General features: G+C 42.9%; 1 protein-coding gene across 8 annotated transcripts in view; it reads left to right on the top strand.

The window, feature by feature from the left end:
• Nucleotides 1-6756: 6756 nt before the first annotated feature.
• Nucleotides 6757-26074, top strand: part of ARNT2 (aryl hydrocarbon receptor nuclear translocator 2) — a 916564-nt gene continuing 897246 nt past the window's right edge. For 4 of the 8 annotated variants that reach the window (XM_086957881.1, XM_086957880.1, XM_086957879.1 and 1 more), the window contains exon 1: nucleotides 6808-7363. The gene's annotated coding sequence lies outside the window, so the exon portion shown is untranslated. Of the gene's footprint in view, nucleotides 7364-26074 lie in introns of all 8 variants that reach the window. The other 4 variants (XM_086957883.1, XM_086957882.1, XM_086957884.1 and 1 more) reach the window with 3 other exon arrangements.

Raw genomic sequence — 26074 nt, 5'->3', positions numbered from 1 at the left:
GTATAAATTTGTACACACGTTTTAAAGTTTAGTAATATGAGGCTATGTATAATGATCCCAGAATGCTCTCTTATCATATGCAAATATTTGTAGACGCTTGAAAGCAAATGATGGTCTGAAATTGACTTGTTTAGGCATGGTTTTTGTAAACCCATATCAGTGTTGGAGCTGTTGGGCCCTCACTATTCTAACAAGCATTGACAAAACCAAAAATCGGTTTTTGGTCTCAAAAAGTACACATTGCTGCTACTTGTGAAAGGGCAGAATACAGTCACTCACAGTGATGCCAGCTGATAGAGAGAGTGTGACAGGCATAATTTTAATATACAAAAAAGGTCATGGCTAACACCAGGCCTAATTAGAGACAAACGTATTAAAGAAAGTCTCAAAAGTGCATGCATGGTATATATCCTTGCATATATACGGTTTCCTTGAGTTCACAAGAGTTTACAATAGTAGGCCAAGAAATAGTACTCCTAGAAAATCTTTGTGAACTGCATTTTTCCATGAGCAAATTTGCATGTTTAGATTTGCTCATGTGAAAATCTGATTGTTTCCAAGTTCACTTTTCCTCCAACCACTTTTTTCCCAACCCTGGAAGAAGTTTTACGTCTGCCACTGTCAAGAGTAAATTTCAAACCTTTCTAATTATGAGCATATTTGAGCAGAATTGGTGAAAACCCTTAAACATGCAAGTCTCTAGGTTTTCACAGACTCAAAAGGGCATTCCAACCCCGGAACTATTACTTACCACTAATACCACTAACTTCAGCTCCAGGATGTAGACCTGCAGAAACGTGGCAACATAAGGGAATTGCTAGTATTCAAACCCTACTATGGTATGAGCCCTGGCATAATCAGAGATGCTATAACAAAACTTTTATATAATGATATCGCTGCCATAATTTGATGCAGCATTGCATGGCACAAAAGGGACAAGTGGAATACAAGACAATGTATGCAAAACCAGTCTCCTTTTATATGCTATACTTATGTAACTGCTTCACTGTGCATAGCAGAGTACAGCAACTTAAAATATTTTCTATACTTCGTTTTCTTACCTTCATTTGAATTTTTCTCTCCTGATGGTTTTTTAAACAGCTTTCTAGTGAGATTACCATGATTTTCATCTGAAATCCTGTCTTGTGATATTTGCTTTGTACTCACAATGTGCGCTTACACCCTGAAAGATAAATTCAAAAGGTCTCCTACAAAGGAAAATTTGTTAGGTGAGGGATAGAATGAGGTAAAAAGAGGGAAATCAACAGTACTGGACCAGCCAGAGACATCATATATAAAACCAATTTCCTTCTCTCATGCAACAATGCGCTTCATTTTAAATATAAATTAAGGAAACATAGAGGTTCAGTACTGAAGATCAATAACCTATTCAAATGCAGTCATTCATCCATGACATAACTGCGCATATTTCAAAATTATTCCTTGTGTTCCGGTGCAACTAGCAAATCAGAAGCTCCACTCACTATATTCTGGGAGGGTTTCTTTTGTGGGTAAAATCAATACCCCCTACTAGCATAGGGTCTCCTGAAAATGGATTTTAAAAAACCACCAAAGGGTCTAGCCATTTGTCAATATTTATTGACATAAAGTAACTTAGTTACTTATCGGTCACCTACTTCACTACTTCTTATATGTGTAGGTACACATAAATTATTCTCTAACACAGGCTCTCCTGCAGTGTATGCCACATATCAAGTAGTGTGTTGATACAGAGAATATTTTTTAAAACATTCTCTACAGTCCCCTGTCTATGTTAAATGCCAGTCAATGCCCCTTTTATTAATACTATGTGTTAAATACATATTTGAAAGACTGAAAAGTCACTTGCAGCAAGGCAAGTTCGTTTTTTTAGCTTACATCTCACTTACCAACTGATGACATCACAGTCCTCCAATATGTCCCACTTTCTGACACCATTATGATGGGGAAATAGTGGCACCCTCCCAGGAGCAATTGAATGAAACTCACCAGACATAGCAGGTTTGCTCAGAAACAGAGTGAAATGTATTTATTGGTACCAAGAACATGCATCATTGCTAATCAGCAAGGAAGAAGTCAGGTCTGCCACCTTAAGGGCTCTCAGACCGCTTCTTGTAAATATACATAAACACATATATTTTTGTACTTAGTCTGTCATACATTTAAAGCGCCCTCTGGTGGTGGTGGGGTGGAGGGTATGCCTTATATGAGCTTCCTCTGATATTTGTATTGTAGGGTGCAACATAAATTATCAGTGTCTGTTGGAAGGGGTTAATTAACATTGTAAAGCCATACTGTACTCACACACTGCTTATGCATGTGCGGCACATACAGAGCTGCTAATGTGTCATCAATTATCCGAATGCCCCAGACTGCTTTTGAAACAAGAAGCAAATAAAAAAACACTGCATGACTGAAAAGATAACGTTGCATTTTTTACCACTGAAAGCCTTGTTTGACGTTCCTGACGTAATGTTTGCTTTGGTGTTCAGTGACGCGGTCAGTATGTCATACGCCCTAGTGCAAGAATGTAACTATCCCCCCCCCTCTGTAGTTCTAATTACAAAATACATCAAGTACAGGGCGTAACATAGTCCATAGCTGCCCCTTGCGCAAGGGGGCCTTCAACACACCATGAGGGCCCTAACGCTTCAGGAGGCCCATCAGCCAAATGTCAATGCATATGTGTGAGATAATGGAGTCTCGGGGGCTCCTCCTTCCATTTTGAAAGGAGCCCCATCATTATTCTTTACGCCACTTGTTCAGTGGACCCCTCAGTGCTCTGGCCCCTGATGCACCAGCAGCACCAATGGTTATCCGTAGTGTTATCCGCGGAGTAGTCTGTACATATACAGTGTACCCAAAATTGGCCCTGGTGACTACTGCCCTAACATCAACAAGGGCCTGTTTTAGGGCGTGGGTGGGCATAGCTCCACCAATTGTCAATTATTCGTGGAAGACAACATACAGCAACCTTCAGGTCTGTTGCTCTCTACATATATCAAACAATCAGTACATTTCTAAAGCGTATACCTGTTAGGGTTTCAAGGCGCTGGGAAGGGGGGTGAGGGGGTGCCGCTACTTATCGAAGAGCCAGGTCTTGAGGAGTTTTCTGAAGGCCAGTAGGTCCTGAGTCTGTCGTAGGTTGGTTGGGAGGGTGTTCCAGGTCTTGGCGGGGAGGTAGGAGAAGGATCTTCCGCCGGCTGTGGTTTTCCAGATGCGAGGGACTGTGGCGAGGGCGAGGTTGGCTGAGCGGAGGCTTCGGGAGGGGTGTGGAAGCTGAGTCGGTTGGTGAGGTAGGTAGGTCCGGTGTTGTGGAGTGCTTTGTGTGCGTGGATGAGGAGCTTGAAGGTGATACTCTTGTTAACGGGGAGCCAGTGCAGGCCTCTCAGGTGGGGTGTGATGTGGCTGCGACGGGGGACGTCGAGGATCAGTCGAGATGAGGCGTTCCGGACTCGTAATCGTCTCAGGTGCTTGTTAGTAGTTCCTGAGTAGATAGCGTTCCCGTAGTCGAGTCGGCTGGTGACGAGGGCCTGGGTGACGCTCTTTCTCGTGTCGATAGGGATCCATTTGAAGATTCTGCGGAGCATTCGGAGGGTGTTGAAGCAGGACGCGGTGACGGCGTTGACTTGCCTGGTCATGGAGAGGGTGGAGTCGAAGATGACCCCCATGTTGCCTGCGTGGTCCGTGGGTTCCGGGGCTGTGCCTAGTGAAGTGGGCCACCAGGAGTCGTCCCAGGCCGATGGGGCGGGTCCGAGGATGAGGACCTCCGTCTTGTCTGAGTTCAGCTTCAGTCTGCTGTCCTTCATCCAGTCGGCTACGGCCCTCATTCCTCTGTGGAGGTTAGCTTTGGCGGTGTGGGGGTCTTCGGTGAGGGATATGATCAGCTGGGTGTCGTCGGCGTAGGAGATGATGTTGAGGTTATGTTGTCTTGCGACGAGGGCGAGAGGAGCCATGTAGATATTGAACAGCGTTGGGCTGATGGAGGATCCCTGTGGAACGCCGCAGATGATCTCGGTGGTTTTTGAGCAAAAGGGTGGGAGGCGGACACTCTGGGTTCTTCCGGAGAGGAAGGATGTGGTCCAGGCCAGGGCCTTCTCTTGAATGCCGGCGTCCTGGAGGCGTGTTGATAGGGTGCGTGGCAGACTGTGTCAAAGGCTGCTGATAGGTCCAGGAGGATGAGGGCGGCTGTCTCTCCTTTGTCCATCAGGGTCCTGAAGTCGTCAGTGGCGGCGAAGAGGGCGGTCTCGGTGCTGTGGTTGCTTCGAAAGCCGGATTGGGAGGGGTCCAGGATACTGTTGTCTTCAAGGTAGCTGGTTAGCTGTTTGTTAACGATCTTCAATGTTACTTTCGCCGGGAATGAGAGCAGGGAGATGGGACGGAAGTTCTTGAGGTCCTTGGGGTCAGCCTTGGGTTTCTTTAGAAGGGCGTTGATCTCGGCATGCTTCCAAATTTCCAGGTAGGTGGCTGTCTCGAAGGAGCAGTTGATGGTTTTCCGGAGGTGAGGCGCGATGGTAGTGCTGGCCTTGTTGAAGACGTGGTGAGGGCAGGGGTCCGATGGGGATCCGGAGTGGATGGAGTTCATGGTTTTGATGGTGTCTTCGTCGCTGATGCTGGACCAGGTGGTCAGGCGGTTGGTGCGGATGGTATTTGCAGGGGCGGTGGACTCGGTGGTGGGTGCCGGAGTTGAAGCTTTTGTGGATGTCGGTGATCTTGCGGTGAAAGAAGGTGGCCAGGGAGTCGCACAGGTCTTGTGATGGTGGGATGTCGGTGTTGGAGCTGGGCAGTGCACTGACACACGCGGGGAAATGCACGAAACCAGGTATCTGAATAGTCAGACGATAGGGACATGCGCTATGGGAGCTCATCTCCTCTGGCTTTCCACACCCCTCACTTCCATCGGCTACACACTGCAGTCTGCAAACTATGGCATGTATTAATTCATTCATACATTCAATCTCGTGATTGCCACATCTACCATAGATACGTGTATGGAGTCCTGCACCGATGCCATAACCATGTCTAAAAGATACACAATAATAAATGTAATTTATTGTAGAACGCATTGTGCAGCTCGGGCTACTGAACGACTTAGTAAACAAGTTCATAGAATTCATTACATTTCTTAAAACCACAATTTCTTATTTGGTTTTAGGTATTACGACTTCTTGTAAAATATTGGAACCAATGAATAGAGAGAAAATGTGACATGCCTGGAGTCACACAATGTTGAAAAGTCCAGTGTATGGGATTCAAAACTTGAACCTGTTTTTATCCAAGCCTGCAATTAGGCTAGTAATGCAGTGCCCTTGCCTCGGTTCCTGCCCAACTAAAGGAGACCTGAGGCCTCTGCACCGTGTAGACTTTGCTTTTTAGAGGTCAACTTCACAAACAAAACTTGACTAGATGTGACTGAGAGGAAAATCAAGCTCTCCAGGGAGGTCAAAATACCCATAGATAGTTTTCAAACTGTCCTTGCCTGCCGTTGGCTTTTGAGGTGGCAGCTTCACGTCCCCCATGTCTGTATTTTGGGTAGGTGAACTCGAGGGGGATGAAATGAATGGTTGGAAAACTGGGAGATCCGACAAAGAATCACCCAATTGTATCCTGTTTTGGCTCCTGCCTTGTTGTGGGGTGTGTGTGATAGGGTTCTATGTTATGGTGTTGTCAGAGTCTTGCTGCACGCAGCTGGGGGAACACGCTGCATGCATGACCATACCCCTTGTAAGCATGTGCACACAAAGGTGGAGGGGTTGATTTAAAGCAGAGGGTAGTGCATATCCTTGAAAAACTGTCCGAGTCTCGTTGGCTGTTTGGATACTTACCTACATTCCTATAGCAATAGGTCTCACCTACGACACAGCTCTTGACTTTGTCAATGGCTTTAGTCATGTTGTGCAGCAGCGCGGCTGCTGTGCAGTAAGATGGAAAGTAAAAAAATCAAACATTTGCAATGCAATAGGTCTCGCATTTGCGAGAGTTTAAGCAATTGGCATTGTAAATGATAACGCCTTTTATTTATGTTTGAAAAAAACAAAACATAACATTGTCATTTACAACGCCAATAGCTCTAACATAAGCAAATACGAGACATATTGCATTTCCAGTGCTTGTTTTTCTGTGTTGCCACTTGACACATTCAACAGCTGAGCTACGGCCCAAGGTGGGGCACAGGTCAAATACAGCTGGGGCATGATTGTACGAACCCCATCTTCCATTACCCCACCCCACACCAACACTACTGGCAAGGGCCACGGTAAAAATAATTCTTCTGTTTTTACATTAATTAATATTCACCTACCAATTTTTGCCCCTTCCAGAACAGCTAAACATAAGCAAATCACCTGTATTTTTATCTGAGAAAGGCGACGACCCCCAATTGCACCCTTGTACTTCACAGGTCTTTAAAAGACCATTTGCTTGTAAATGAGGCGTTGTTCTTCACCCCTTCTTAGAGCCCCTGCATCTCCACTCTGCGTACGGCTAGAAGAATTACCCCATCTCCCCCCCTCCCCCCGAGATTTTTGTCTCTAGTTGCCCCTCTGCCAAGTGAATCACGCACATGCACGCACTGTGCAGCAAAAGCTTAAAATATAGCTCCTCATCGACACAAAAAAAATAAAAAAATCAGACGCCATTGTAGAACGGAGGGCACCGCCACAACGCCTGCTTTGCTCTGCCGGTTCCCGCTCATACATAGGCATGACGCACCGAGCTCGGTCGTGACTTAACGTGCTAGTCACGTGGCATTGCGTCGCTGCTAAGGGTCGTTCCTCTAATGGGAACCAGTCACTAGCCACCGGCCCTGGATAACGGAACATCATCGCACCGCAAACACGCACCGCAGCGGGGTAAACTAACGGGTCTGGCGTTTTGCGCAGCATCGGAAACGCGCTGCCAATACACCGCGCGGCCGCCAATCTCGACGTTCTGCGTTTCACCGTACCGGGAAGGAGCACAGCAACGAGCACGCATACCGGGATGAAGACTGCGGGTTCCGGACAGCACAGTAAACACACCTCTGTCGCACCGGGAAAAGGTATAGCACCTGTAACTCCTCTGCTGTGAAGCAGACGGAGCTGAGGACACAAAGGGCTGAAGGAGGCCTGCAGTGACTGCAGCATCACTGGTAGAGCACAAAGGAGACCTCAGCGCTTCAGCAGCACTGGCTGAGGAACTTACACACGCACTGGCTGACTGGAGGCGAATACATTCAGTCCTAGCCGTCGACACAGCACCGACCACTGATTTATTGTGTCACACAGCATTCAGGACTGTCACAGGCAGACACTTCTTAGCGCTTCAATCCACACTCGCACCTAGCGAAAGGCAAGACAGTGGCGAAGAAAAGAGCAACCAACAGGTAAGTGCATAACTCGTATCTTCTCACTCCCACCCGGCCGTTTTAACCCTGCCCCGTGCAAAGGAAAGACAATTGGGGACCTTAAGCACAACATTTTCTTGCCACTCATAATCGTCTTTTGCATTTAATAGGACCATGGGGTCTACAAAATAGACCGCTTTTCGTATCTTTATTCCATTTAGCTGGAGTGAGGTTATTTCTGTGTCCATACTATGTATGCACAGCCGAATTGTTCGTACAATAAACATCAGCGTTGTAGTAAATTGTTTTATTTGAGTGTCTGTTATGTTAGTGCCCATGAAGACACCTGCACGGTGAAAGCATGTCCTGATTTATTTGCAGTTTTACTTTCAAGAATTAAACCACTAACGACTCTGCTGGGCAGTTCAGAATCCTACTGCCTGCTCTGGGACCCTAGCGAGCCTTGATGCAGATTACATACATACATGGCATCAGACCCGATTCAGGGGGGAGACTCCGGATTTTTAAAGTCAAAAGTAGCTGCCACCCGCTTGAAATTATCCCCACTTCAATACAATGGAAAAAATAAATTCCGCCGATAATTTTTTATTTTTTATCTTTTGCTTTGCAAATATTTGCATGTATAAATATATCACCTTTAAGGTTCCATCGTGGTGTGATGTGATGTCAGTACTAAGGCAGTTCTCAGCATAACAACAACAACAACACCCCCAAAAACCAAACCGAACACCACTATGATGCACTTGTCATGGAAAAAAAACATTGGTGAGATCACACCCATGAACAAGAAATAGTAGCAAGCAGAGGAAGTAGGCTCAGGACATAAAGCACATGGAAAAGATGAAAACAGGAATAATAAATGAAAGGTCAAATGGAAGACCTCAAATAGGAAGACCAATATTATATCATCCTTGAAGCACATCAGACAGTATAATTTCACTGCTAAGCTCTTTCTGGAATTCTAATTTACTAAGGTCTTCCTGGTACAACTATTTCAAGCCAATAGTCCTTTCATCAGTTAGGTCTACACCTCTAACTCCTACATGAATTACCCATCATTTCAGAAATAGTTACGGAAGTGGAACTCTCACTGTCGGGGTGTGGGAACCATCAGAGGTACAATACAATAAATAAAATACATACAATAAACGGTCCTATAAATTGAGAGACACATTTTTTAACCCCTTGCACGCTGATGACGGAACCGCTCCGTCATCAGCTGCGGGTGCGCTGTGCTGATGACGGAGCGGTTCCGTCATGGCCTGCTCGCCGCTCATGCGCGGCGCGAATTTCGCGCCTGCGCTGAATGTTCTATTAAGCGGGGCGGGCCATGACGGAACCGCTCCGTCATCAGCACAGCTCAACGAGGCTGGTGACGGAGCGGTTCCGTCACCAGCATGCGGCCGCCCCGCCCCCTTAGCGCTGCGGCGGAATAGCCGCCGCAGCGAAGGAGTTAATCCTGCATTTCACAGGAACATCAGCAACCCTCCATAACATGTTTCCTAAAGTTTTTATTATCAAACCAGGTCTTAAATTATCTTTGGTTCTGTTTCCTCCTGGCAGAAATAGCATGTTTATCCAAGGACATTACCTTTTACTCTTCCGCCATCTGACACTTAACCAAGCAGGACAGAGTTTGGAATGAGAGAGTCTTCCTTTCAAAGTAGGAATGGAGACATTACACAGTTGGGAGCATTGTGATGAGCCTACCAGATTTTAAGCAACACATCCTTGAATGAACGTTAGTATCAGTCACTCTTTTCACACATGGTTTGGCCATCCCATTCATCGGTTCTAGGCTGTTTTCCTGGAGTTAATAATGTGTCGTTTTAATATTCTCCTGAGACAAATTGCAAACTATTTTCCATAACAACAAAACTGGGGATACCTTCACGGGCAAACTCGCCTTCCAAAAATTCAGTCACAACTCTCATGTTTACTGACCTCACTCGGGCCTGATTTAGATCTTGTCAGATGGGTTACTCCGTCACAATGGTGGTGGATATCCTGTCCGCTGAAATATAAATCTCATAGGATATAATGGGATTTATATTTTGTTGAACACTATATTTGTCTCATCTGTGACTGAGTAACCCGTCCGCCAAAATCTAAACAAGACCCAAAGTCGCCATCCATTGGGAAGTGTAATGAACAAGCAGCAAAACATAACACTCTTTCAGAGGCAAGAACTTAAATGGGCCTAAGATGTATAACCGCGATTTCATCCAAGGTTCAGATTGGCTCTCCACCTGAAAAAGAGGGGTAGAGTATGATATTTTCTCTTTAACATTCTTGGCACAAGTCCAGCAGTTCCTTTCACAACATCTGAACTTTGTGGTCAGGAACCTGCCCACCAGTACAATTCTTGTATTCTGGGCACAGTTAAGTACCTTCCCAGGTGTACCTCATGTGCCAAGTTCATTACCTTCTCCCTCAAGCCTATGGTTAGGACCAATTGAGTGCCTCCGAGAAGTTCTCCATAAACAATGCTTAATTATTCCATTTCAGTATCCTCTCAAATAGTTTGAGGGCTCCTCGACTTCAGACCATACCTTGACCACATTCCCACTGATAATTTTGAACATTTCATCACTGTCTTTTGCTTGCTCCTACTCAGTAGCATCCATTGCATCTTCATGTATCCATTCAACCCAGGTTGGGTAGTTTGCATTAAAATCACAAGTAATAGGCAACCACAATAAGCAATCTGCTGCATGTTTGCCATCTGATATGTATTCCATGTACAGGCGATAATCAGATATGCCTTCCACCCACCTCCTTATCCTGCTAGTTAAATTGTCTTCATGGTTGCACAAATACATTTGCACTCCGGGATGGTGGTCAGACCTCACCTTGAAGGACAAACCCCAAAGACACAAATGGTAAATCGCCCAGGTAACTGCTAAAGCTTCTCACTCAATAACTGAGTAAGGTTCCTCTGCCTCTTAAGGAGAGCATGAAGTGAATACCACACTCTTTAATAAATATCAACGACCTGAGAAAATATGGCACCGAGATTAAAAAGAATACCACACTCTTTAATATCAACGACCTGAGAAAATATGGCACAAAGATTAAAAAGATAGGCATCAGCCTTTCTTTTTACATTCATTTCAATGCCCAATTGTTGGCAAAATGCATATGCATTTTTTTTGTAACTTTATTTAAATTTTTTCATAACATTGAAACACAAACATTGCAGCATACAATGTCATGGAAGTCTCTCAATCGCGGGGGTTCAACGCTAGAATCAGCATGCAGGCTTTCCGGATCCACATAATTGTTGGTGTACATTTAATGCATATGCGTTCTTAATAGATTTGAAGTGCATCTCACAGTCTGTTGACCACTCACATTTCAATCCTTTTTAAGTATTAATCTCTGAGGCTGTGCTATACCAACATAGTTGGCCATTCATTTTAAGCAACATTGCACGAGACCAAGGAGATATGGTGTGGCCCAAATATTTCACAGTAGTTACTCTAAATCTACATTTGCCCATCTCAAGAGGGCGAATGGAATTTTTTTTTCCAGAAGTAACTTGAACTTCATCATGAAACTCCCTTTCGCTACCAGACACAAGGATGTCATCCTGAAAAAAAACATGACCTTTTGTATACCCTTGAGTAACATCTTCTACACCATCTGGAGCTTGCATCAGTGGACACTAATGTAAAGGGCATTCAAACAAATCTGAATGCTCACAGAGGCGTGACAAAAGATGAAAGGTGATTGGAGTCGGCAAGTAATAGAATCTGGTGATATTCTGACGATAAGTGCATGCCACTCAACATCCTTGCTCCCCCACATATAGCAAGAGATTTTAAGAAGTTATGTAGCGACTGCAGGTGCACCCAAATGTGTGTATTGAGGTTGTGGAAATCTACACACATTCTTATTTTCTTTCGCTCTTCTTTGGGTGCCAACCCAACTGAAGTGAGTCACTCGGAGGACACAATTTCTTCCATCACCCCAAGCCTGAACGACTTCTAAAGCTCGTCTTTTGAGTGGACCAGGCATCATTTTGGGGACTTTACTAACATTGTGCACAAATGGCACAACATTTGTCTCAAGAATAACCTTAAATTCGAAACCCTTTAGCAGTCCTAACTTTTTCTCTTAAACACTGGGTAATTCCTGAACAATATATGTTCCAAAATCTGAGTTTGACACAAAGAACACTTGCTCTGATGCCCTGGGATTCAATCTGATTTCCATATCGCCATGGTGACGCCACTTTAGCAGTTTGTCAGCACATTTGGCGATATAAGTCTTGACAACACTCTCCCGGTCGCAGACTTGAATTCTCGTTATTGTGTATCCAAGCCTATCAGTCCTTGTGCCACCACTTGTTCCAGTTTTTGCCACAAACCATGATATATGGTAAATCCCAATCAGCCAGTACCATCAACATTTCTTCTGCCAGTGGTTACTTTGCACTCCAGGAAGACTAGTGATTCATAATCAACCCCACTCTCTTCTCTTTCCCCTAGCTGTTCTTAGAAACAAGTACTTACCACTGCTCAAATGAGTGTGTATTCAGTTGTAAAAAGAGTGACAGACAAATTGTTTTTAGACTTTCGTATCTTACAGAAAGGCAGTAATGTGATTTCTTACTCACTAGAATGTTGATAGCAGGATACGCAATCAGGTTGTCGTGAATGTAGTCTGTAATTACCGCTAACAGCCACCAGATTAAGTTTTCTCATAACAGACATCCGCCAGAGTAAATGGAGTGACTGTTGGCACATTTATGTAATACATTCAGTATTGATCTTGCAGCTGGTTATTACTCCTAGTGTACATAAAGCAAAATGTAAAATTGTAGCACTTTAAAACGCTTTGTAAAGGTAAAAGAATTTGAAATTGTAGACTCAAAATTATGTACGTGTCCTTAGCTTGATTCCTGGGAGCAGCTGAAAGGCAGCAAAATAAGTTTAGTATGGGTGATTGGTGGCCTCAATTGAAGCATTGTCATGTTTTGACCAAATACAACATGAATTGGGAGCCAAAAATATAGTCTAACGTCAATTTGTTTTCTAGAAATAAAATCAAAGTTTTTGTTAGCTCCATTCCACCAGTAAAATTTGTATTTGAGTATATTTTATGTTAATTAATTAAATACAATATTTAATAATTATTGTTCGTTTTAATACATTTGTTTCTCCACTTTTGTGTATGTTTTGAGGGTTAAATCACAGAAATTGCTTAGCCAGGTGTTCCCAGCTTCCAGTAGTGATTCACTGGGTCACAAACGTCAAAATATTACAACTGCTGGTGTATTATACCATGTAGTGAAATGGTTGCTCTCCCCAGCTCACACAATCTCCTCTATTCTTCAGTTACACCTTTCTGTTCTGTACTAATTCATCTGTTAGCCTGTATCCTTTTAGTTGGGTTAAAACCAGCAACTCCTTGTTACGAAAAATACGTTTCACACAGTTAATAAAAGTGTTAACAATGGGAAGTGGCGAGGACTCGAGAAAAAGATTACCAATAGATAGCATCTCAGGGTAACAAGTGTAACAGTTTACTTAGCTGGTCGTATTTCTGTAGAAGGACTCAAGAGTTGAATAATTTCATATAGATATGACTCCTACTTCTGGATAACACATGCTATTTTTAGGTCAATGCTTGCCAGACTGCAGAAGTATCTGGTTTGCTAAAGACATCTTGGGGACTTTCAGAAAGGTTACCTATGAATGCTCTCCACCCTTAACATTGGCTTTGTGATTTGTAACTCAAATTTTCTAGTTTCTATTTGCTGGCTTTATTTGCTTTAGGCTGTCCTGATTGAGTTCGTCCCTTCGGTTTACCAAACTTTGTTTACTGTATTCTTCCACAAACTCGCTTTCTGTAAACAGGCCTTTTAATCTTGTTCTTATGTTTGTAGCATTTACTGTGCATTCAAAGACAGAGGTCAAATGTCAGACATTCCCCCTTCTAGGGAGCTTGTTGTTTATTTTTAATTTTCTGACTTCAAAGTGAGAGAATTTATGCGACATTCCTACTGACTACCCATTTAAGAGGAGAGGGTGCCACTCCTCTCCATTCTATGTCTTTCCAATTTATGCCACACCACTCCATTCTGCGACATGCCACTCCACTATACTTCCTCCACCCTTAAGACCCTCTTCGACATGACGCGCAACCTCATGCCATTCTAATCTATGCCACTCGCTCCATGATACAATACACCACTCCACGTCCCTCCACTGCACACCACCTTTCCCAATCAAATCTACCCCACTCTAATCTATCCCATCCAATCTACTCCCACCCAATCTACCCCTCTCCCCACTCCAATCTATCCCAATCTACTCCATTTTGATTCAATCTACCCCACTCTAACCCAATTTACACCACTACACCCCACTCCAAACTACCCCACACCACTCCAATCATCCCCACCCCAATCGACCCCACTCCACCCCAACCTAGCCTACTCCAATCTATCCCCACTCCATGACCTTCTAATCTTCCACAAACCACCCAATCATCCCCACTCCCATCTACCCCCACCCCCATGCTAATCTACCTGACTCCACTCCAGTCTACCCCACTCCACATCAATCTACCCCAGTCTACTATTCCCCAATCTACCCCCTCCACTCTAGTCTACCACAAGAAAACCAACTCTACCCCAATCTACCACGATCTACCCTACTCCTATTTATCCCACTACACCCCAATCTCTCCCAATTCAATCTACAACACTAATCTACCCAACTCTTTACTCCAATCCACCCTACTCCATTCTCCTCCACTCTACCCCTCGCCACTCTACCCCAATCTACCCCTTTCCACTAAGCCCCAATCTATCCACAAAAAAAACACTCTCCCCCAATCTACCACGATCTACCCTACTCCTATTTATCCCACTACACCCCAATCTCTCCCAGTTCAATCTACCCCACTCCAATCTACCACACTAATCTACCCAACCCTTAACTCCAATCCACCCTACTCCATTCTCCTCCACTCTACCTCTCGCCACTGTACTCCAATCTACCCTTTCCACTCCAATCTATCCCACTCCAATCTACCCCACCCCAATCTACCCCACCCCACACACTTTTAGCCATGCTGAATAGCATCCACACTGGTGTACAACATGGCTAAAATACATTGATAAAGCCAATAGCTCTCGCATAGGGGAGACCTATTGCCTTTGCCTATGCTTGTTTCTAGAGTTGTTTCTTTTCCAACCCACAGCTGCTTCTTTCAGACTGTTCTTAAATAACATTTTGTTTTTCTGCTGTGTACAGTGTTCTTGTTTAGTTAGATGCAGACTATTTCAGATTGCCGTTTTGAGTACTTAAATATCCCCAAATGTTTTAGAGATCTCCCAAGCAAGCCTAACACTTTAATTGAATGCCTGGGGTAAATGTGATGGGGGTGGGGGGTGGAGAGGAGAGGGGGCGGGTCGACAAATTGTGTGTAGTGAAGTCCAAGACAAGATATTTAGCAAGAAGAAATGCTGAGGATTTGTCAAAGATGTAGGTGCAGTGTATATACACAACTATTACACTGTAGTATCATCTTGGGCATATTGTATTGCAATACCTGCAATGGGTGTTTTGCTATTGAGCATACACGCTTCAGAGAACAAGCCGGTTTGGCAACTTATCAAGGTCTGCCAAGCCCTCAAGAAAGACCGCATTTCTGCGATTTACCCAAGTACATTATATTCATATTCTTTTTATCTTGGAACTAATACCCTACGTCAATTGGTCCTCACCGCGCCCAGACTATCGTGCCATACTTTTGACTTTGATCGATAGTTCATTGTCTGTCCATGTGGATTTCGATTGAGCTTAATATGGCCTGCCCAGCCTGGACTTGTACACTTCTGTTTGTGCAATAACTCGTTGACTTTGCCCTGACGAAGCTCCCAAGGTGAGGAGCGAAACGCGTTGGCTGTCCTGTGCACCACTAAAAAAAGATTAATAAAAAGAAGAATATTTTTTCAGAAAATTTTGCCTCTGCGGTTTACTTTACATCTGGTTCTGCCCCTACATTTTTCCCAATTTTCCAAAGAGGTTGATCAGGCATTTGCAATTTTGAAAGGTACGACCTGTAGAAAAGGGCATTGTTTGCACTGTATAAATTAGTTGAGACATTCCTTTGCATATCCTTCGGTGGTGGCAGCTGCATCTACTAAATGGTGTGTGTGTGTATATGTATATGTGTATATATATTTATATATATATATTTATATATCATATTTTCGTTGGACCGCTTTCCCCAGCGACGTAGACCCCCTCCTTGCAAGCGGCTCGTGTGGAAAGAAGGAAAGTTACGGGTGTCGGTTCTCTGTGGAAAAACTTCGCGGAGTAAGGCGCCATTTTTCAAAACGCTCCGGAGACAGAAACCCACACAGCCCCCTTCCGCAGTGGAAGCATTGCTACGGTCTGGCGAAAGAGTCGTTCGCTTGCAGCAGTCGAGCGCAGCTCGAAGGAGCGAGTGTAAGGCGGCAGGGGTGAGCGGCAAATTCGAACAGGTACCGAGCAAGTCCGAGATAGGTCGGAAGGTGGGAGGTGTGCACTGAAGGTAACCCCAACGAGCCGATAAAGTTTGGCTAAACAAGTCGGAGGCAGTGGGTGAAAACAGTAACAACAATAGTCAAATATTCTAGCAACCATGTCAGCGGCACCAGTGAGGAACCGAGAGAGCGCAGCTGAGGAAATGTTCTCTAATGAAGCAACACAGGCAAAGGAAACTAATACCGGCAACCACAGTGCTGCCGGAGGGACAGGACTAAAGGACAAGTACAAGGCGCTCGAGAAGCTCCTGCGTATGGAAATGGTAAAATGGTGGGAGGCAAAATCACTTCGTCGGTATTTAGAAGTCAACCGCATACGCAGGGGGCTAAAAATAAGGATTGCCCCGTCCTATGACACGCCAAATCCTACATTAATGGCCAAATGGCAGAATGCAATTTAGACTCATCCCGGAAGTTGGTGGAGTTAGTAGTGAAACACGCCGAAAAAGACCGGGAAGAAATCCTCCCCAATATAGATGTCCTGCGCAGCGAGATACAGGCGTTGAGTGACCCGCAAGCGTCAAAAGTAAAATTTGATGAGGAAATGGAACAGAGACTGCGGAAGGAGGAAGACAAGATAAAAATTCGTAAAGCGTACAAATTCAGGAGAGATGAGGAGGACCACGAAAATGGTAGAATATTCACGTTTTCCAGAAAATGACACCATGCAAAAAAATACTGGCAAACCAAGCAATCAAAATGCCCGCCAAGCCCCGCAACCCACGAAGGAACCAGAACCTGAGACATCATCTCCATCGGAATCAAGTGTATCCAGTGTATACACGGAAGGTGGGTCAGATGGTGGAGAAGATGCCGCCAACTCAGTAAAACCAACCATGGGAGAAGAGTTGGAATATATACGTCGCAGTCGACGGGAAACTCTCCGTTCAGCTGGAGCAAAGCAGCAGGCAAAAAACAACGCACCAGGAGCAGGCGGGAGAGGAGGGCCGCCCAGAGGAAACACAATGAAACGAGGAGGATAGGGCCGGGGGGCTTGGAAAAATAAACAACAGTAAATGAAAGAAGTCTAAATGAAAATTTAAACGCCAATACCATCATTAATTTGGCGGATATAGACCTCACAATGGCAGAGAAACAGCTATTGTCTTTAGGTCTTTCATATTGCCCCGAGAGTAATTTTCAATACACGAAAACAAGGGCCGACGTCTTCCAATTTATAAGGAAACTCAAGTTTCAGAAATTCCACAAACTGCAGTCAACAAACTAAATCAAATGTGGAAGAACCAGGTCGAACAACAAATTTGGTAGCCAGTGACTTTGAACTGATAACAGCAGTACAAAGTATAATATATGTATCAACCAATTCGCAATGCGACATGGAGTCACAACAGGGAGATGTACTCTCACCAGCATTTCCAATCCTAAATACTCAACAAGTAAGGGGGCTTGCAAATAAAAAACCAGAAACCCCTTTCAAGACAAAAATATCGAAATTTGTGCCGATAATGATGAGACTCAATTGATGTATTTTATGATGTAGTGGTGGCCCAAGTAAAGAAATTAAATACAAAAATCCAAATGACTAAGAGAAAGATCAAATGAGAAAATTCAATATGGTCTATTGGTGGATAAACTGAAGAAAGATAATAATGTGGTAATAAGAAATTCCGATAAGGGAGGAACCATAGTATTGTGGCCCCTTTCGCAATATTTAACTGAAGCAAACAATCAGCTCGGTGATTTACAATGCTACCACCACAGCTCTCCCACAAACTACCACCACAGCTCTCCCATCAACTATAAATATATGCAGGATGATTTGTGTAGTAAGTTGCTGGCATGGAAAAGTCTTGGACTTTTAAATATGGAAGAATTCAAATATTTAAAGAAAGAACATCCGAGAACGCTGGTAATTTACTTCATACCAAAGATTCACCAGGTCGGCCGATCATCGCAGTATGTGACGGCCCACTTGAAAATTTGTCCAAGTACATTGATTTCTTTCTGCAAGAACACATGCGTAAGTTGGAATCATATGTAAGAGATACTGGAGATTTTTTATTCAAAATTGGTAAGGTAGGATGGCAAAATGGTTACTACTTAATAACTCTAGATGTCTCATCCTTGTACACTTGTATTAGAAATGCAGATGGACTAAGAGCAGTGGAATATTTTCTTGCAAAAATACCAATTGAATTTACAATGCATAACAAAATGCTCATGGACATGTTAATATTCTGTTTGGAGCACAATTTCTTTCTCTTTAATAAGCAAATGTACCGTCAGGTTCAGGGGGTTGCCATGGCGGCCAGCTTCTCCCCCAGTTATGCCTGTTTATTTATGGGCTGGTGGGAGGAGCTGGTCCTCAAAAAGCAATATAGTGACATATACAAGGACAAGATAATATCCTGGTTAAGGTACATTGATAATTTGATAATTGTTTGGAAGGGCACCCTAGAGGAAGCAGAGGTATTCATTGAATATATCAATAACCATCAAGTGAACCTAAAATTCACATCTCAGATTAGTAATTGTCAGGTCTCCTTCTTGGATGTGCAAGTCAATATAGAGAATAATCAAATCAACACCACATTATTCAGAAAAGAAACAGTAGGGAATACTCTGCTGCATGCAACTAGTGCACACCCCACACACCTTATCCACAGCATCCCCTATGGGGAGATGCTGAGGTTGCGTAGAATATGCAGCGATGAGGGAGAATTACAGAAACATCAACAGGAGAGTAAGATCAGATTTCTGGATAGAGGCTATAGTGCAAAAACAATAGATACAGCGATTACCAAGTCGAGGTTGTAGTCTAGGAAAGACCTTCTGGGGACAATGGATACTACCTTAGATGAGAACAAGGGAAGGGTACAAACACCGGAGGATTCATCCAGACTTATTATGACTTACAGTCGACAACATAGGGAATTGTGCAAAATAGTACAGCGCAATTGGCACATAGTCAAAGATGACCCTGTTATTGGTGAATGTCTTCCAGATTATCCTGCAATAACCTACAGAAAGGCGACCTCCATGGCAGACATCCTGGTAAAAAGTAGCCCTGAATACAGGGAGAATACAGGATGGTCATTGGCTCACAAGGGATTCTACAAATGCCCTAGTTATAAGGCATGTTCATGTGGCGTCAACAAAACATCGTATATGACAGCCTTTAGCTTAAAACCCCAGACTATAAAATATCACTTAACATGCAAAAGTGAGTATGTGGTTTACGTACTAGAATGCAGTTGCAATCTAAAATACGTAGGTAGCATAAAGCTTCCAGGCCACAAGAGGGTCTTGCAGCACATCAGGGCGATTAACAACAATGATCCTAACTATCCCGTAGCCAGGCACTTTCAAGAAACACATGGAGGCAAACCTAAGGATTTAAGATATTATCTAATTGACACTGTCCCAATACAGAGAAGAGGTGAGGACAGAGAGGGAATGTTACTTCGGCTAGAGACCCACTACATATTAACACTAGATACTAAACAGCCTAAAGGTTTGAATATGAGTGAGGATCTGTATACCTACTTGGAATAACAACCTTCAGTAGAAGCTATTAGATTCAGTGGGGGTTACACACAGCAAACTGTAAGATAATTTGGTCGTATGTGGAAGCATGTACAAGCGTACATACTTTGGTATGTGCAAATGTATATGTATGCACACATATACTCGGTAAAACACAACCATTGAAATGCACTAATATGTTCCTAAATAAGGTTTCCACTGTCCGAAGCAAGTGATTAAATAATCATGAAATGTGTATATGTAAATATTTTAAATAGCTTTGTACATATTACAGGAATTTTTATTCATAGAGATGTATTATATATATTTTTGTATATAATATGGGCTTTTAATAATAACAACTATTTATTGTATTGTAATAACTAAATGAATGAATTGATTAGTATTTTAACAAGATACTGATTTTATCAATTGCGGGAATCATTCTATAGATGTTGAGCAAAGCCTCCATCTACTTAAGCCTATCTGAATACTATCTCTATGTAAAACATTTTGTTGTGTACATTTTGCTATTGGTTGAATAAATGTTTCAGACATATGTCGAAAAATTAAGTATTCACTAAGGGTGTCACTTGTTGGGCACAAGGTATATAGGTTTAGGTTAAGAATTTATTTTTTAACACAGTGATTTATTATTTGTTTAGGGTTCTGGGATGCACAGCAGTATCATGTTTATTAGACATTTAGGTGAACAATATTTGAAATTGATTTACTTCGGGGTCAGGATATGGGTATAAAGTCCCGAATGAGCTATATGGTAGCTGGTATTCACAAATAGAATAATGTATTTTACGTTTACAGCTAGACCCATTCACAAATGCATTCGAAGCAATCATTGGAAATATGAAATTGAATTTTATGTATTTCACATGTATTTTCTTAAAACTGAAATGTTTGAAACAATAATGGAAAAGAAATATAAACAATAGTTAAATATTTCCTCTATGTCTATGGAAGCACTGTCACTTTAAAAGGAGGTGTGTCTCGTGATCAAGACAGGGATCTGCCGAAACGCGTCGTGATGATATGGTCGCACAATTTGAAATAAATTAAAAGAAGCACCGAACTGGGTCTACCTCGTCTCAAGTCTTTTTGGAGAAGTTGAGGAGCAGACGAGCCTTGCAGCATATATATATATATACACATTCGCTCAGAGGGTCCCCTCTCCCAGCCGGGAAAGAAGAACGGCACTCACGCGGTGATCGTCAAAGTTTCTTTATTCACAACGCTTGCACAGACGCATTTCGGGAAACTCCCTTCCTCAGTGTGTTCACAAAATGTGAACCGGGAAAGCATGTTCTACCAGATACACGGAACCTCCAAAAGCCGATCCACGGCAAGATCATGGTTAATGAATGTGCAATAAGAAAATTTGGTTATAATAACACCATGTTTTATGTATGTTTTAACATATCGAATGTTTTTAATAAACGCAAATGCACTATTGAAATGAATGTGAAATGATGACATTTTGATACTGTTTTTAAGGATGAAATAGTAATCTTTGCACATTCCAAGATGGCGCTCACCAAATTGTGAAGGTGACTAGCCCTACCTCGATGTTGTTACTCCCTGTCTGGTAGTACTGTGTTAATATATGCTTCCCCGGTTCACATTTTGTGAACACACTGAGGAAGGGAGTTTCCCGAAACGCGTCTGTGCAAGCGTTGTGAATAAAGAAACTTTGACGATCACCCCATGTGTGCCGTGCTTCTTTCCCGGCTGGGAGAGGAGACCCTCTGAGCGTTAATATTACACGGAGCACCACCGTGTCCTCGGCACCCACCTGGGAGTGCCCCGTTGTTTGGAAGGGTGCAAACAGGAGCGTATATATATATATATAATATATTTTGAGCCAACCTCGTCTCGAATCTTTCAAATGCCTTCTTGAAAAAAGACCAGCGCAGACCCAGATTCCGTGCATTCAGTTTATTTCTCCAATGCCGCCTAGATGCGTTTTGGGAGATCCCTCCCTTGATCACATGACAACTCAGTGAATTTTTCTCAGCCTATTTAAAGTGCCAGTGCAGCTCTAATATTATAGACATAGAAACAATACTTCATATTAGTGTGTCCTTCACATTAACAATTGCTGCATAAATGCATAAGTGTCATCATGTTTTAGATAAAAACACACATTTCCATAATATCACTTTTGTAAAAATGAATAAATAATCGCTTCAATGCATTCGAAGGCTAAAAGTATTGAACTATGTCTAAGAAAACACCCTAAAACATAAGTGAATAAGTCTCTAAAGAATATGTGCAAATCCAGTGATAGTGTAAATACCTTAATAAACATTTTTATCGTACCACATGGGCAAAATTCTCTGTTGCAATTGAAGTGACCTGTGCTATATTCCTGTGCTTAGGACAATGGGACATCCATTCTACACTTTCATTGTATTAGGGATCAATACAGTTGTAAAACCATTGTTGATTATTACCAATATAAATATTCATATTTAAACAATTGGTCCTAAAATCATCCCTAATGTAATAACATATATAAATATTAATGTCCTAAAATCCTATTTACATGCTAAAAGAACAATAGTGGAGAAGTAAATTAATATCTTATATTCATTTATACATTGACCTAACTCCCAATAAATATGGCTCCCTGCTCTGATTGAATTCAGCCTATATATATACTTAAATATCCTAGAATTCTATAACAAAATTTCATAAGATAGATTCATCATCGTAGTTAAATATGTAAGATTTCATTATGATATGCATTTGTAATAGGCTGAAATGATGATATAAAGAGTTCATTACAAGAAAGTATACAGATCCTCCGTATTATTCAAACCCCTGGGGTGCTTGCAATCAAATCTAAGTATATACAATGTTTCTAGGCATCTTAACTTAGCTTCCCTATTTCCACCCCTCTTGGTAGGGAGTACAGCATCTATCACATAGTTTTTTAGAAATTTGGGATCGCTATTGTGACTTTGTTTAAAATGTCTGGCTACCGGGTAGCTTTCCTCATTATCGCATATAGCTCTGATGTGCTGCAATATTCTTTTGTGCACAGGCAATTTCGTGCTCCCTACGAAGTTTAAATTACAACTACATGTAAGCACATAGACGGCATATTCTGTTTTGCACGTCAAATGTAAATTGATTTTATCAATGCCTGGATCAAAATCAGTTTTATAACTGATGGTATTAGTCCCATATTGGCAAGCCTTACACACTGAGCATTTGTAAAAGCCTTTTATAGCCCTTAGCCAGCTATTTTTAGGCCTGGCCTCAATACTGCTTTTTACTAACTATGACCCCATACTGTTTTTCTGAAGGACACCGCAGGATTTGTGGGAAGGGTGCCTCCTAAGATGGGTTCACTTTTAACGATGGGCCAATTTTTTCTCACAATTCCCCTGATTTGCTTTTCCTGTCTTGAAAAGTTGAGAATTAGCCTAACTGGTTCATCGGCTCCAGTTTTTTCCTTGTGTCTGTTTTTATATTTTAGCAGATCCCTTCTACTAAGTGATTTGGATTTGTTGATGGATGACTCTATTACCGCAGAACTGTACCCTCTGCTTAGAAACCTATTCTTGAATTCTAGCAGTTTGTGATTGCAGTCTTCTTCTTCACTGCAAATCCGTCGAATGCGGAGCATTTCTCCATACGGTATGCTCTTGATTAAATGAGACGGATGAGCGCTAGAGGCATGCAATAAAGTATTGCCGGCCGTAGGTTTCCGGTACAAAGTGGTAGTTAATCTGTCTCCTTGTACCTTGACCTGTACATCCAAAAAGGTTACAGTAGACTTGCTAATGTTAGCCGTAAAGTGGAGGTTAACTGCATTATCATTCAATTTATCAATGAACTCTAAAGCGCTCGCCTGATCCCCTTCCCAAACTATAAACAAATCATCACTGTATCGCAGCCATGTGACTACATTTGTGTTGTAAATGAGTTCATGCTGTTGCCTGAGGACCAGCTCCTCCCACCAGCCCATAAACAAACAGGCGTAACTGGGGGAGAAGCTGGCCCCCATAGCAACACCCTGAATCTGCTGATACATTTTACCATCAAAAAGGAAAAGATTATTTTCAAGACAAAATTGCAGCATTTTATAAATCATTTTGGAATGTTGAGCAAAGGATATCGGTCTACTTGCTAAGAAATATTCTATAGCTCTCAGACCATCTTGGTTTCTGATACACGTGTATAAGCTTGTGACATCTAATGCAAGCATTTGGAAGGATGGCTGCCAAGTAATAAATTGAATTTTGGTTAGGAAGTCACTGGTATCCTGCACATAGCTTTTGAGGCCCTTAATATATTCTTGTAGAAATGAGTCAATATATCTCAATAAATTTTCCAAGAGGCCATCGCATGCAGCAATGATGGGACGTCCCAGAGGTTTAATTGGATTTTTATGTACTTTAGGTATAAAATACATAACCGGGACCACGGGATGTTCCTTCTTTTAAGAATTTGAATTCATTCATGTGTAGTAGCCCCAAGCTTTTCCAAGCCAATACCTGTGCGAACAGAGCCTCCTGTGTATCCTTGAATCTTGTATATGCAACCTTCCGATAACAGTCCGTGTCATTTAACTGTCTATAGGCCTCCTCCATATAGTCATTACGAGGCCATAAAACCAAGTTTCCGCCTTGGTCAGAGTTCCTTATAATGATTTGTTCATTCTTTTTTAATTAACTGCTCATATTGCCTTTCCTGATTTGTAATTTTCCTCCTTGTATTTACAGTTGTGGTACTGAGTTTTTTGACTTGCACCACTAGTTGTTCACTAAAAACATCAATAGAGTCACGAGCCATAATGGGAACAAATTTTGATTTTTGTTTGAACGACGTGGTAGGTTTGACATTAGTTGCGGTAATTTGTGATGGCTGCATTTCAGATTCCACTTGTGATAGGCTTGGAAGGACTGAGGGAAACCATTCATTTCATACAGGAGGTCATAGTCTGTTCCAACCAATCCCCTGAAGGCTGGATTTTGCGGTGTAACTGCATCTGCTGAGCCTTCCTGAGTTCCTCGCGTCTGGAACTTTTTTTAATTTTAGTTTTCGAATTAATCTGTACATGTCCGCTCTTGTTTGGGTATAACTGAAATTGGATTCCTGACAATAGGACAGGCCTAGGGATAGTAGTTGTTGTTCTGCTGCGGAGAGGTCCATGCCCGCTAGGTTGATGATGGTGTTTTCATTGCCTCTCTCTATCGTTTTTGGTAGAGGGACATCAATAATGGGTTCATTCTTCTGCGGGCTCAGCCCCTTCCCCGCTTGACTACTCCTTCTCCTGGCTTTCCTGCGGGCCCTCCTCCTCCTTGTTGCCCTGTTTTGTTTTGTCCCTTGGTTTGCGACCTCAGAGTTTCCCTCCGGCTGCTTTTTAAAATTTCCAACTCTTCCCCCAACGTGAGCTTGATGTTGGGTAGGGTCTGTCTTGCTCCCACATTTTCCGACTCAGAGCCGCTGTCTATTGCAGAACTGAGTTCTGAACCTGACGGTGATTCCGTTATCAATTGATTTGTATGTGTTAACGTAGAAGCATGACTTGATGTCTGCTCTATCCACTTGTTTGCAGTGGCCACCCGCATGGAGTCATACCTTCTCGCGAAGGTGAACATTTGTCCGTTTAAATAGTCATCCCTATCACGTCTAAATTCATAACTTTTTCTGTTTTTTATTTTTTCTTCTTCCTTACTGAGACGTTTTTCCATTTCATCCACCATTTTGGTTTTATACTGGGGATCACCTTGTGGCTCTATCTCCTCTTCCAAGAGCTAAATTTTATCCTGTAAGACTTTCCTATCAATCCCTGCGTAGCGTACTAATATTTCCACCAATTTGCGAGATGATTCGAGATTGCACTCCCCCCATTCTGCCATCATTGCTGGGTTGGGGGACTCATAGCTAGGAGCAATCATGATACGTAGGCCCCTTGGTATCCTGCCCACGTCCAAATATCTCTGGAGGGACATAGCCTAACACCATTTTGCCTGCTCCTGTCGTTTTAACTTTTCTAAAGCCTTAAAATGTCACTTAGTCCCTTGCTTTTGTCCTCTGGACCCTGAATGGTCACATTGCTTGCCCCTTGTGCCTCATTTGGGGTGTCTTCAAACAGCCCTTTGGCTGCTAGTTCCCGATTCCTGAGTATGCTTGCAGACATGTTTGGCTCCTTAAATTCAACACTCGCGCTGGACCTTGCTGCTCCGTCCTAATGTCGAGAGAGTAGCAAAGAGCCGCGCTGCACTCTCACTGACCTGCTTCAGCTCCTTGACTGCCGTACCTCTTAAGATTCGACCTTCCACACCGCTTGTTCTTCTCCCTCCGTGCGTCCGCTCTAGACACACCGATGGATACTCCAACTCGCAGGGTGATCCGCCGAATCCCTCGTACGTGCTTCCTGTTTGTCGCCGAGCTCGCAGGGGGCTTCACCGCTTCTCCATTTGCGCAGATACTTTCGTAAGTGCCCCGGGGGTCCCCGCCAACGAACACCACGTTGCCGCGGCCACTCGTAGCGAAGACGTCTCCAGAGCAAGGACTCTTCCTGGGTGTAGCCTTCTTCTCAGTGAGGGGTCTGCGAAACCGGCGAGAGTCAATCCCGGTATCTATTGATCCAACCTAGACTCGAATCTTTCAAATGCCTTTTTGAAAAAAGACCAGCGCAGACCCAGATTCCGTGCATTCAGTTTATT

The sequence above is a fragment of the Lissotriton vulgaris genome, chromosome 2_1 (assembly GCF_964263255.1).
Source record: "Lissotriton vulgaris chromosome 2_1, aLisVul1.2, whole genome shotgun sequence".
Lineage (NCBI taxonomy): Eukaryota > Metazoa > Chordata > Amphibia > Caudata > Salamandridae > Lissotriton > Lissotriton vulgaris.
Note: the sequence above shows the minus strand (reverse complement) of the source record. Positions and strands in the feature narration are given on the sequence as shown.